General features: G+C 37.1%; 1 protein-coding gene across 1 annotated transcript in view; it reads left to right on the forward strand.

Moving 5' to 3' along the window:
- Positions 1 to 1,886: 1,886 nt before the first annotated feature.
- The window catches only part of nck1b (NCK adaptor protein 1b), a 57,354-nt gene continuing 45,036 nt past the window's right edge, over positions 1,887 to 14,204 (forward strand). Inside the window, exon 1 of the mRNA XM_079602274.1 lies at positions 1,887 to 2,075. The gene's annotated coding sequence lies outside the window, so the exon portion shown is untranslated. The remainder of the gene's footprint in view (positions 2,076 to 14,204) is intronic.

A 14,204-nucleotide genomic window follows, 5' to 3' on the forward strand; every position in this document is an offset into this window, starting at 1 on the left:
ATATCAGGACAATGTGCAGTTGCATTAAAAAGATGGCTGCACCCGATTTAGCACTATATGCTAATTTCCATCTGTAGTCCTGCACAATTAAAATTAAATAACAGAATTAAAAATGACATAACAGAGGCAATACACATATATGGTATTCAGCAAATTATATAACAAAGACAGTTAATACATTATAAAAAAGCAGTTTACTAATAAAGTACAATATATAAAATGCAAATGACCAATTTGTGTACAGAGTTAGCCGTGTTGCATGCATGGGGTGTAGTAAATTTCGAGATGCAGAATTATCGTTTAGTGTGAACAGGACTGGTGGTCTAAAAGCCAGTCTTTGACTGCATGTGAGAAGCTGTGCAAATCTTGAGTGTTCTTTGGATTGTCTGGAAGCCCATTCTGTCCTTTGATGGCTTTATAGGAAAAGGCTGATTGAGAGAAAGCAGACTGCTGGATTTTGTCGAGCGTTGGACAGGAGAAAGCAGGGGCACGTACAGTAAAGTCCATCTGTTAGGACAGGAAACAGATTGCATCCTGCAGAGTTGCACACACATCTCATCTAGCGGCTCTATCAGCCATGCGTGAGGGACTTTGAATATGGTCATATCAACTCATTCAGGTTCGTTTTGAGATAAGGTTATTGCAAATTCAGACGGTTGGTCATCTTTATACACATAATACGGTCTGTGATCATATGGTGTAGGCCTACAGTTTGGTCCAAATTTTTAAACAACTGCTTTAATGTTTCTATTTTAAAGGCAGGTGCTTTGTCCCAGAAATTTTGTTTGGTTATGCTGGTTGAAAGTCTCTTCCCATCCTGATAGCAATCACTAAGTTAAGTGGTCTAAATGTATTTATAGGCGTAGGACCATAAAATATTTGTCCAATCATTGCAATCGGCCTGAATGCAATGATAGATGTCATACCTAACCTGCCAGTCAGCATATGTATTTCCATACCTCCATGCACCTGCTCGTGAAATATCACACGTCATCAGCGCTTCATGCTATACAGAGTTAGACAGACGTCAGTCACCGAGCACCACAACCGAAACATCCGCCGCCTTTTACAGTTAGTTCCTCCTGAACCAAAACAATGAGCTTATGCTGTGTTTATGTCATAACTACTGTAATTTGAAAGAGATGGAAACCCCCGACTGACTCGAATTTCTAGCCTACATTTCAATGACAACTATCGATGTTGAAATGAATCTGCAGCAGTCAGGTGGTACAGTCAGGTCAGTGCTCTTTAAGTTGTTTATGTTCATTATTGTTGTAATGTTATGTGCTTTGAGTCATTAGGGTTAATGGCGTGACGCTTTTGTTTGCTCCCTGCTGTACGAGTTCATGTGCTTTGAAGGAGGCGTGGGGAGGGTGGGATCTTATGCTTTCAAAGCTAACTCGCTATTGCTAGCCGCTCCGAAAATTACCTATACACCTTACCCAGCTAGTAAAAACCAGTCCAAGGCGGACGAACTTATTTTCAACCATATTTCAACGTTGAAAGATTGTTTACTAGGTACCTTTAATACAAAGTTTTTCATTACAAATTAAATTGTCAACATTAAAAAAAATTGTGATAGGCTAAATCAGATAAAAAATGTCAGATTGTCTTTTTTTTTTGTTTAACTGACGCAGCAGCACTCAAGCTTACATGAACTCCAAAAGTTTGTGTACAACTTATAATATAATATAATATAATATAATAAATGAGGAATTGCGAAACTGACCTACTGCCGAAACTCTACATTGCCCTGTTTTCTATATGTAGCGACTTTCGGGACTAGCCCAGTATATACAATTGATGGACGTGTGCACTGACCAATGAGCAAAGAGATCGGTTTTGGTTAACCAATGGGTAAGCGAGTATGTTCTATTCAGCCCCGCCTTCTTCAGCAGGTTAGATAGCGCAGCAGTGCGGTGAGTAGAGCCGCAGTTCTCACGCTGGATACACTGAGAAAACCCTTCCCAGGAACACATCAGCGAATATGTAGCTGAAAAACATCTAAATAGTGCTGATCATCGAGTGTGTGCTGGATACACGGGAGGCAGGGGTGCACATTGGATCATTTAAGGGTAAGATGACAGATATTTATGAGAGTTTGTGGTTTGATTGTAGCGTACAGATCTAAAGCAGTAAATCCGGCGGGTCTACTAGCTAACGTTATACATAATTATCATCATAACGATAGAAATATAAGAAGAAAGAAACAATCCTAGAAATGTGTCATGGATACATCTGGGTAGTTGTAAGGGGATTGTGTAAAAAGGCTGTGGTCAGGCCTCACACTGTGATTTAACTGTTACCTCCATAGATTGATATAGAAAATGTTGCAAAGTGGCCTGATATTGATTCATATTAAAAGCATGAATCATACACAAACTGCTTTAGTGTCTAGATTCAACAGGCCTTTATGGCATTTACTCTGAAATACACTGAAACCACAATGCATTACAGGGGTCTTTGTTAAGGTAAAAGGCTGTTTTTGTTGTTGCTCATTGTCCATTACCAAGATCATTGTCCATTGCTTGTGATTATGATTTTTGACCCTGACATCTGTTTAGATGGGGTCTCTTTATCTGATTTAAGATAATTTCTTTCTGCATGCTGATATATTATGCAACTGTTATCAAGAAAACACCAAAATAGACAAAGAAAACCACTAGATTATATTTGCTGTACGCTGTATTCGACTGTGTGAAAAGTTGGTTTGTGATCTGATTTGTCCTTTCTGTGTGGAATCAATCAACTGGTTTCTATCTAATGTAATGTTACAGTACCTGATGTTTTTTTTCACATTACTTCACATTGACCTGTGAGTTACGATCAAATTTGTGTGAGATTTCTCAGCAAACGCAGAAGTCCCAGGCAGATCGGTGACAAAAGACTCAATGAAACATGAATAAAGTACATTTTAGATCTAACATAAAATGTAATACTGAAAAGTTGTCATTAACACATTGGAATGACATTATTTACTCATCTACCTGTTATTCTGTTTAGAAAAAGATCATATAATGTTATTTCTTAACATTCATAGTTTATGAAATGTGTGGTGGGACAGACAAAAAAATATTTTCTTTTGTCTGGTTCCAGTACAAATATCTAAAGATTCTTAAAAGGATAGTTCACCCAAAAATATATTTATGAAGATTATATCTTTTATAAAATTATAAAGGTATTTTTGATGAAATCTGAGAGATTTCTGTCCCTTCATTGACAGCTACGCAACTACCACTTTGACACTTCAAAAAGTTCATAAAGAGATTGTAAAACTGATATATATGAATTGAGCAGTTTAGTACAAATTTTCTCAAGAGACTCGATCGCTTTATGAACAGATTGAATTTAGGCTTTTATTCACATATTGATCAGCGAACATAAACAGAAGCTCAACCACACTTGTTTGACTCGCGAGAATGAACCTCATTGGTTCTTGCTGAAGCTCAAGCGTGATGCGTAACACGAGAATGAACCTCATTGGTTCTTGCTAAAGCTCAAATGTGATGCGTAACACGAGAATGAACCTCATTGGTTCTTGCTGAAGCTCAAACGTGATGCGTAACACGAGAATGAACCTCATTGGTTCTTGCTGAAGCTCAAACGTGATGCGTAACACGAGAATGAACCTCATTGGTTCTTGCTAAAGCTCAAATGTGATGCGTAACACGAGAATGAACCTCATTGGTTCTTGCTGAAGCTCACACGTGATGCGTAACACGAGAATGAACCTCATTGGTTCTTGCTAAAGCTCAAACGTGATGCGTAACACGAGAATGAACCTCATTGGTTCTTGCTAAAGCTCAAACGTGATGCGTAACACGAGAATGAACCTCATTGGTTCTTGCTGAAGCTCAAACGTGATGCGTAACACGAGAATGAACCTCATTGGTTCTTGCTGAAGCTCAAACGTGATGCGTAACACGAGAATGAACCTCATTGGTTCTTGCTAAAGCTCAAACGTGATGCGTAACACGAGAATGAACCTCATTGGTTCTTGCTAAAGCTCAAATGTGATGCGTAACACGAGAATGAACCTCATTGGTTCTTGCTGAAGCTCACACGTGATGCGTAACACGAGAATGAACCTCATTGGTTCTTGCTAAAGCTCAAATGTGATGCGTAACACGAGAATGAACCTCATTGGTTCTTGCTGAAGCTCAAACGTGATGCGTAACACGAGAATGAACCTCATTGGTTCTTGCTAAAGCTCAAACGTGATGCGTAACACGAGAATGAACCTCATTGGTTCTTGCTAAAGCTCAAATGTGATGCGTAACACGAGAATGAACCTCATTGGTTCTTGCTAAAGCTCAAACGTGATGCGTAACACGAGAATGAACCTCATTGGTTCTTGCTAAAGCTCAAATGTGATGCGTAACACGAGAATGAACCTCATTGGTTCTTGCTGAAGCTCAAACGTGATGCGTAACACGAGAATGAACCTCATTGGTTCTTGCTAAAGCTCAAACGTGATGCGTAACACGAGAATGAACCTCATTGGTTCTTGCTAAAGCTCAAATGTGATGCGTAACACGAGAATGAACCTCATTGGTTCTTGCTGAAGCTCACACGTGATGCGTAACACGAGAATGAACCTCATTGGTTCTTGCTGAAGCTCAAACGTGATGCGTAACACGAGAATGAACCTCATTGGTTCTTGCTAAAACTCAAACGTGATGCGTAACACGAGAATGAACCTCATTGGTTCTTGCTAAAACTCAAACGTGATGCGTAACACGAGAATGAACCTCATTGGTTCTTGCTGAAGCTCAAACGTGATGCGTAACACGAGAATGAACCTCATTGGTTCTTGCTAAAACTCAAACGTGATGCGTAACACGAGAATGATCCTCATTGGTTCTTGCTAAAACTCAAACGTGATGCGTAACACGAGAATGAACCTCATTGGTTCTTGCTGAAGCTCACACGTGATGCGTAACACGGGAATGTATCTCATTGGTTCTTGCTGAAGCTCAAGCGTGATGCGTAACACGAGAATGAACCTCATTGGTTCTCGCACATCAAGTGAACACGCTTGAGGCTTGAACTTCCGTTTGCCACAACTAATGTTTGAGCTGATGAATATTTATATGTGAATAAAAGCCTAAATATAAGCTCTTCCATCATATAAAGTGATCGAGTCTCTTCAGAAATTTTGGACTAAACTGCTCAATTCATATGGATTAGTTTTACAATCTCTTTATGAACTTTTTGAAGCGTCAAAGTGGTAGTTGCGTAGCTGCGTAGAACTGGAGTTCTTAAACTCCAGTTCTAGAAAATGAAGAACAAAGATTTGCATAAGTGTGCTTTGGTTTTTTATGTTTTTAGTTAATTTATGATGCCACTGCAAACTTTAAGGTTAAATATTACATTGTTATTTTATAATGCTATCATATTCTGTGCAGGTAATTAGCTTACTGTGCTGTAAATGGAAAAGCCTGACAAGCTAAATACCTTATATTGTTGTATTCCGCCATGTTTCTCAGTGACACGCCCACAACTCGTAAAGATCGGGGCTTAGAGAAAATCCCGAGCTTCCCACTGGTGTTTACGACATTGTGGTGGCGTTCAAGTGCGTTCGTAAATACGATCTATACGAGGTGACTTGAAGTTGAACGCACCATGAGCTACGGGCGGGTTGACAACATGCGGACTCGCTCCTACTACTGGCTGTAGTCTCGAGCCTCTGGCCAAAAAAGCCTCCGATGATGACGCTAAATTACGATTTTTGCGTCATCAGTTTTTTTCCCAGACACACAATACAAAAATCTCTCGTCTCGGGAACATGAGGGAGGGAAGCACGGTCATTCGAAAATACTACCGGGTTTCTACTGATGCAAAGCTTAATGCTAATCGGGGAAGTAGCCTATCCTTTTAAGCTTTATTTACAACATTGTTCCAGAACAGTACCAATAAAAGATTCGACTGTGTGTTGCGCATTTCTCGGGGGAGTGTTTCCAGAAGCTGCGAGAGTAAAGGCCGGCTGTGCAAAAAGGCTGATTATAAAATGCTAATCCATATTTGCAAGTACATTCTAGCGCTTCGGACTCACACAGCCTGTATATGTTTTTATATTTTAAGAATTTGCTAGTTGCTACTGATTAGGGGTGGGGAAAAAAATCGATTCTTAGATGCATCGCGATGCGGACGTGGACGATTCTGAATCGATTCACAAATGCAAAAAATCGATTTTCAAAAAAAAAAAAAGAAAAATTTTTTTTTTTTTTTTTTTTTTTTTTTTTGACAATCGATAATAACGTAATATTGACGGAACGCAAAAGACAGAACTCTGAAGCGTGGAAACAATATTGTCAAAGCTTCCACCCGGCTCGGAAAGGGGAAAGCGCATTACACAATCAATCGCAACTTTTATTGCCAAGGATTTGCATCCAGTCGTTGAGAACCAGGGCTTTCGCGCCATGTTGCACACTTTTGGAGCCGAGATACAACGTCCCATCTCGGAGATATTTTACAGACACAGCGACCCACACTCTACAACAAGACCAAAACCAAAGTCATGGAATCACTGAAGAAAGCGGGTAGGATAGCTAACATGTGATGCGTGGACATCCGTATTTTATGTTAATAGAGATTCAGAATATGTTGAAGTTTGTTATAATTTGTTATTGTTGTGATTTTTACTGTAGTGAATTTACTGTTGTGAAATGGAAAATCAATAATCGAGAATCGAGAATCGTTAATAATCGAAAATCGACTGTAATCGAATCGGGACTTCAATAATCGTAATCGAATCGAATCGGGGAATCAGACAGATTAACCACCCCTGCTACTGATATAGTATGTGAGTAGCGCTTGTATGTCGTTTCTACAATCACAAATGCAGACATTTATGTTTACAGAGTGTTCTCACACCCGCGGCGCAACGCGTAAAAAGACAGTATAAGTCATTATAATCAGTAATTATGTCCCCAATGAAATCAAACCTGACCAATCTGATACGATCTGGTCTAGTCGCGCTGGCAAAGTTGATCCAGCTTGGTCATCTGCATTTTCCAGATCAGATTCAGGCTCGAGTTGACATTATCAGCTGTCATTATTGCTTTGGGAGCTGATGTTACAAATATGGTATTTTTAAGGTTTTTGGGCCAATCACAATACACTGGATCGCTGGCCAATCGGAGCACACCGCGCTTTTCAGTCTGATATACTTCTGGAAGGAAAGCGGCAAGTGTCCAACATTCCACACTTCAGGGTTTTTATTTTATTTTTAATATACCGGTAGTTGTATTAAAGGATTAGTTCACTTTAAAAACATTTTTTGCTGATAATTTACTCACCCCGATGTCATCCAAGATGTCCATGTCTTTCTTCAGTCGAAAAGAAATTAAGGTTTTTGATGAAAACATTTCTCCATCTCTTAGAAGAAAAGGTTCTATATAGAACCTTAAAAGGTTAAAAATACCTTCCTATAGAACCTTAAAAGGTTCTATAGGCGCTTCGTATTTGGAACCCCTAAAAGGTTCTATATACAGAACCCTTTTTAAGGGTTTTTAAGAACCAAAAGGGTTCTTTCTTGTCATTATAGAACCTTTTTAGCATAAAAGGTTCTTTGGAGTTGAGTAAAGAACCCTATGGTTTTATATAGAACCCCTATGAACCCTTTTTTTCTAAGAGTGTAGAACCTTTTAAGGGTTCCAAATACGAAGCGCCTATAGAACCTTTTCTTCTAAGAGTGATATAATGGACATCAATGGGAACCAAACGGTTCAAGGTCCAAATGACAGTTTCAGCAAACTGACACAAAGACATTTGAATATGTGTGTATGCTTCTCCTGCCGCAAATTTGTAAACACTGACTCGGTGAAGCGTGACCTTTTCAACATAATTGCGTATTACGTGACGTCACGAACGCGCATCACAGAACAGAGCAAGGCGAGCATTTGTGCTTATAAAACGTAAACTTTTTATTTATTTGTGAAATGACGAACGTTTCGCTAGATAAGACCCTTATTCATCGTCTGGTGTCGTTTAAAGCCCGTTGAAGCGGCGCTGACACTGTCATCTGGACCTTGAACCGTTTGGTTCCCATTGATGTCCATTATATGGAGAAATGTTTTCATCAAAAACCTTAATTTCTTTTCGACTGAAGAAAAAAAGACATGGACATCTTGGATGACATCGGGGTGAGTAAATTATCAGCAAAAGTTTTTTTTTTAAAGTGAACTAATCCTTTAATGTTTTGAATTGGCTTTTTTTTTTTGGTTTGGTAAAATCGTGACGCACCTTCTTTCTTTTTTTAATCCACACACACACCTGGTCCAGCCGTGACTCAGCTGCTAATATCCCCCTTTCTGCGCTGTCAGTCGCGCGGTGTGTTTATCTGGTGGCCAGTACGACTGAGCATGACATTATCTGAATTATAGGGATGAACAGTCATAACTACTGTTATTTGATTCTCTACTGTAGTCTTATTAAAGCAACCCAGCATTCACTGTCTGTGAGACGGCCGAGATACAGTAGCAGCTTTTTTCTTTTTTTTTGGTGTGTGTGTGTGCTTTTTCCATGACCTCACAGTTGTGTGTATGAATGTTTTGGGGCCCGGGGCCAGTTGCAGCTGGTGAGTTTCTGTAATTATTGTCACACTGACAGGTCTCTCCACAGCCTCTCATTAAGTTTAAAAACGAGAGAGCTAGAGACAAACTCAGATGAATGAGTGAGAGACATTTTGTCTGGGGCCCCAGATCCCGCTGAGCGGAGGGGCCCGGGATCAAGGAGAAAGGGTTGGGAAAATGGTGAAAGCATCTATTTATATGTAGCCATTTCCTCCATGAGAGGAGAGTCCCCCCTCAGAAGCTGGACGATGTGTCTGTGGTCTGCGGGGACTCGTCTCGTGCTCCTGAAACACAGCGGCTCATTCAGCGCCCGCGACCCCCGGCTCTCGGATCAACACCTGCTGTTCAGGCGCTCGGTGACGTGGCATTGATTTGCCGCACGTGTCTGTCTTTCTCTGCTTCTCTCAGTGCAGACACTCGCCACTCTTACACTTCTGGGGCTTTACGTGTGCTGAGGCTGTGCTTGGCCTGAGATACGGGTTTACTGTGACCTTTTTTTCTCTCTACTGAATACATATCTGCTAGATTATGCCTGAAAAGGTTTTCGGATTTTTTATCATATGTTAATTTAAAAAATCTTGTATAATATGACTTGATGCTTTTGTTTTTATTGTATTTATATGATATTTGTATTTTTTGTAATTTAATTTTTGCCATGAAAATAGCTTTGATTGCTGACATGGCATTAAATAAAAAAAATCTGAATCTGAATATTTGCTTTTTTGATGATAATAACTGCACATGTTATAAATATTTATTGTGGATTTAAATACATTGTTTATTTTAATATAAAAATAAAATATATTTTAATCTAAAATGTATATTTCTCTTATTTTATTTTTATTATTTGGCATAAAATGAAAATTCACTATTTTCTTAATGTTATTGATCTTTTTGTGAACGATGCATCCATGCAGATGTTTCATTTAAAAAATAAATAAATAATAATATATATATATATTGACCTCATCAACTTAAATTAAAATATAATTTCATCCACTTAAACCACGTATTTTTTTTAAAGAAATCTGCTTTCATCCAAGTTTTTCCCTACTTTTGTTTTTCTGAAAAAGTGGCTATGTTTAAGTGGATGAAATTATATTATATATATATATTTAAATGAAACATCTGCTTGGATGCATAGCTCACATAAGATATATAACACATGTTAAGAAAAAAGTTAATTTTTATTTTATGGGAAAAAAAATCTGAAGAGATCGGTCGCTACTTCCGTTTCACTGTGAATTTTGTATGCAAAAAATGCTTGATAGTTAATTGCTATTGGCTGTTGCATTGTATCGAATGTCGGATATATTTTTATTTTTAATTTAAAAAAAAAAGAATGGCATAACTTTTTCCCACCTGTAAATTCCTTTAAAAAAGTAAAGCTTCACCGGCTTCTGTGTTCTGCTGTACAGTAACTACTGTTATGGCGGAGCAGCATTTTAAAGAGAATCTTGCTTGACATGTTTATATAATTAACTGCCTGTTGGTTTAATGGGACAGACATCTGAAGGGAACTCTATCGCCCCCTTGAGTACTGAGGTTTGCTGCGATCGCAGTAACACTAGAACGTGTGTTAACTGAGTACAATGGCTCTGCAGGCGTGCACTGCTCTGGCCTTCATGTGTATTTACCTGTATTTCTGGCCTTACAAAACATAAAAGCAAGTGTCAGACACCGAAAGGTGAGGGTATTATGTCTCAGGAAACGGCAATACCTAAATCTGCCCTCCTTTACTCAACACGTGTTTCTGTTCTCCATTTCACAGTAATGCTGTTTGCTTGAGTAAGCCCACAGAGTTAAAGCTGCTCAAGCAAACACAGCGAGGTCACAGGGGAGAAACGCTTATGCATGACCACTTCATATCAGAGATTATTATTATTTTAAATTAAAAATAGTTTTGTGTGTGTTATATGAAGGTCACATTTATTGCTCGAACTAAAGATTTTTTTTCAACAGATTAATCAATATTTTTTTCGTTTAATATTTCCCTAACCCAAATAGCTGAAGTCACAACTGCATGCTAACTAACTAACTAACTAACTAACTAACTAACTAACTAACTAACTAACTAACTAACTGTATCAAACATTCATACCAAGAACGATAACTTGGACCACTATATACTAATGGACGATTTCGGTCTGTTCAAGCTCGCTCGCGCTTGTCTGTCACTGTAAATGCTCCATACAGCAGGATGGATTCTGATTGGCTGTCATTGTTTTTATTGTTCATCAGCTGGATAAAATCGTCCTGACTTTGGTACCAAGTCGGTACTGAAATAAAAAAAAAAAGTGTCTGTGTCTGAAATTGTCCCCTTTACCTTTAAATAGTGCATAGAGATGCACCGATTACAATTTTCTAGGCCGATTTCCGATTTTTCATTGAGTTTGACCTGCAGATTTTATCCGATTTGATTTGTTCTAACCACTTTACAGCACACGCACATTTATTTTCTATCTTTTCTTTAATAGAACATTTTGCATAGAACTTTTTTTTTGAACAGATAATCGCTTTAAAATAGAACTATAAATGACTCCTGTTGTGGGAAATTCACACACATCTAAAATGCTAAAGTGTTATAGAAGAACCATTTCTAACCAATTCTAAAAATATTTTCATTACTAATTTTTTTAAAATATATATTTAGCAAACTAAACAAAACAGGGAAAACAGGTAATGGAAATAGCATTATATATAAATCGTTGATGGGCGTTCCAAGTTTACCGCTATATGGACGTGGTTTTGAGCCAGCGGCCAGTCTAGAACAAAGGACCCGTCTTTTTTATTTCAGACCCAGATTTTTTATCATAAACTATGAAATCCAAACTATTTTGAAAACTGATGATCTGCACAGCCAAATTGTCCGAACCCAACTATTTATTGTGTGAAGAATTAGGCTATACTGTACATTTTTACACAAATAATTTCTCAAGTTGTCGTCATTTCCACCATGACCATTAATTTGCCTTTAATATTTGACCAAATCTTTGTGTAGCTACTTCTTTACCAAGAAGATACATGTCAGAAGTATGAAGGACTAAAAATGACAGAAGGAAAAATAAATAAATAAATAAAAGTAGAAATAAATAAATAAATGCATAAATAATAGTGAAAATAAATACATTTTGGTAATATAAATGGCTATTTTTGCATTTATTTATGCATTTCTATATGTATTTCTATATTTATTTATATATTTATGTATTTATACATTTATTTATTTTTCCTTCTGTCATTTTTAGTCCTTCATAATATGAGCTTGAGATGTGAGACGTGATGTTTGAAGAAAATAAAGAAAAAACAAGGTAAATATAGGCTAACTTGTGAACAAAATATTGTATTGTGCATCATTTTCCAATCAACCTGTAATGTTGTCAAATTATGCAAGTAAATATTGGAAATATTTATGTCTATATTTAGTAGAGCTGCACGATTCTGGAGAAATCAGAAAATCATGTTTTTTGTTTCAAATTGAATCACGTTTCTGAACAGACAACTAAACAAAATGACATGTAATTTACTAGAGGTTTTGACAATGTTAATCTAAAATGTTGAATTAATTTGAATGAATTATTTAAAACTGAATGAATTAATCAATGACTCACTCATGAAGACTTCACTTGTTTCATTATTGGATGAATTAGCATTTTTAAATGAATGATTCAATGACAAATATATATTTTTAACAGTCACTCGTCACCACCTGGTGGCGCAACAGTGTAATCGATACAATCATTATTTGAAGCGCCCAGCCATTTTCAAAAGGTGATTTACTCTATTTTGATCACTTCTGTAGACTTCATCAGTTTATATATCCAAGCTATAAACTTTTATCCCAATACTTCTGTGATAACTTTAATATCTGCAGCACAGAAACAATGATACTGTGAAGCTCTTTCACAAACACTGTTTTAACAGACAGTTTTAAGTTATTTGTATTCATCGTCATGTTTTAAGTTATTTGTATTCATTGTCATGTTTTAAAGGTTAAAAGGAGAACAGAGTGGTAATAGAAAATGTTTATGGTTATCGTGCGATTTTCGGTTCTGTATTCAGAGATTCGATTGGTAAGCATCTCATAGTTTATTGTGGTTTGATTAAAACCATGATGGCGGAGTCTGATGTGTCGTTTCCTCTTTATATTTGAGTGTTTCATCACATATTAGAGCATGTAAACAGTCACAGACTCTTGTCAGATGGGGTGCGTGCAACAAACAATGTTGATTATAGATTAATCTAATGATTATTAGAACAATTAATCGTCAAATGGTGATTTGAATTGAATCGATGCTCCTGTCTGGAGTTTATTTTTCTAGCTAGCATCAAGTTTATGGTCATTGAATGTGTTTCCTGTGGTGAATATTAGATGACCTCTTATATTTAAAGGGATAGTTCACTTTGAAATGAATATACTCATCCTCAAGTTGTTTCAAACCTGTATGAATTTCTTTCTTCTGCTGAACACAAAGGAAGATATTTTGAAAAATGTCAGTAACCAAACAGTTACCAGGTCCCATAACATTTCATGTTGACTTTCAAGTTGTTGTGTGTGTATAGGGTTTGTACATGAAACCGGGCGTCACCTGTGTGTTTGAGCGGGAGAAATGGAGAAACTGAAATATTTTAGCATTTGACCTTGATCTTTAAATAGGCCAAGAGAAAAGCAGGTGTTTGGCGTGTGAAATGACTGTTTTCCACTTATCTTGTTCACTCTTGAGACGCACTGCTGTAGGATTCAGTGCACTAGTAATGTGTGGTTTGCCGTTGTGTCGGTTCACTGACTGCTACCTGTTAGAAATAAGAGGATATAGTGGAAGATAAAGCCACTGTGTCCACTTCACCTGTTAACAGCATTGGCTTTCTAGATGTGAAATCTCTGTGGTTTACAAATTAGCAGCAGTGAATTCCTGTCGTTTGCTATCGTCCATTGCCACAGCCATTACATATTTAAAACTGTAATAACCTATACTAAACCTACACTAATCTTGACCAACTATATATCATTTGAAAGCTTACAATCTCTAGTTTACATATTTGGTGATTTTTTTTAAAATAAATTACAGAGGAGCTGTAATTTATCAATTTGCAACAAGAATATTTTCATACTCCTAAGGCGTGTTCAGACCTTTATTTTGAAATAGTGATGAGCATGAAAAATCATGAAAGAATGGTAGAAACCTCAGTTTTGTTTTTATGCTAAGAGTTTAAAAGAGAGCATCCATTCAATTCTTTTAGAAAAAAAGGTCTGAATATGTTTTAAATATAAAGAAAATCATAATAGATTCAGCATTTGTGATGTGGCAGCGAGCTATAATGCACATACGTGTTCTTTTTGTGTTTCTTAGAGGTTGAATTCATTTCAAAATCTGCCAAACTTTCAATACTACTTCTGAATAGGATGTCTATTTCATAAATTGTATGAAAATTGTAAAAAATAATGGTTCAGATCACTCAAACAACATATGGAAATGGAGGCGCCCTTATATGGGCAGTAATGTCAACTAGTGGAGAAGTGTGGTACTGCGCCCAAACTAAATCTCACTGAAAGGTTTTTTTGAGATATCAACCTCAAATTTGAAACACAACTTGTTCATATTTTTGCTATTTAATTAAATTTCCCTT

The sequence above is a fragment of the Phoxinus phoxinus genome, assembly GCF_949152265.1.
Source record: "Phoxinus phoxinus genome assembly, chromosome: 24".
Classification (NCBI taxonomy): domain Eukaryota; kingdom Metazoa; phylum Chordata; class Actinopteri; order Cypriniformes; family Leuciscidae; genus Phoxinus; species Phoxinus phoxinus.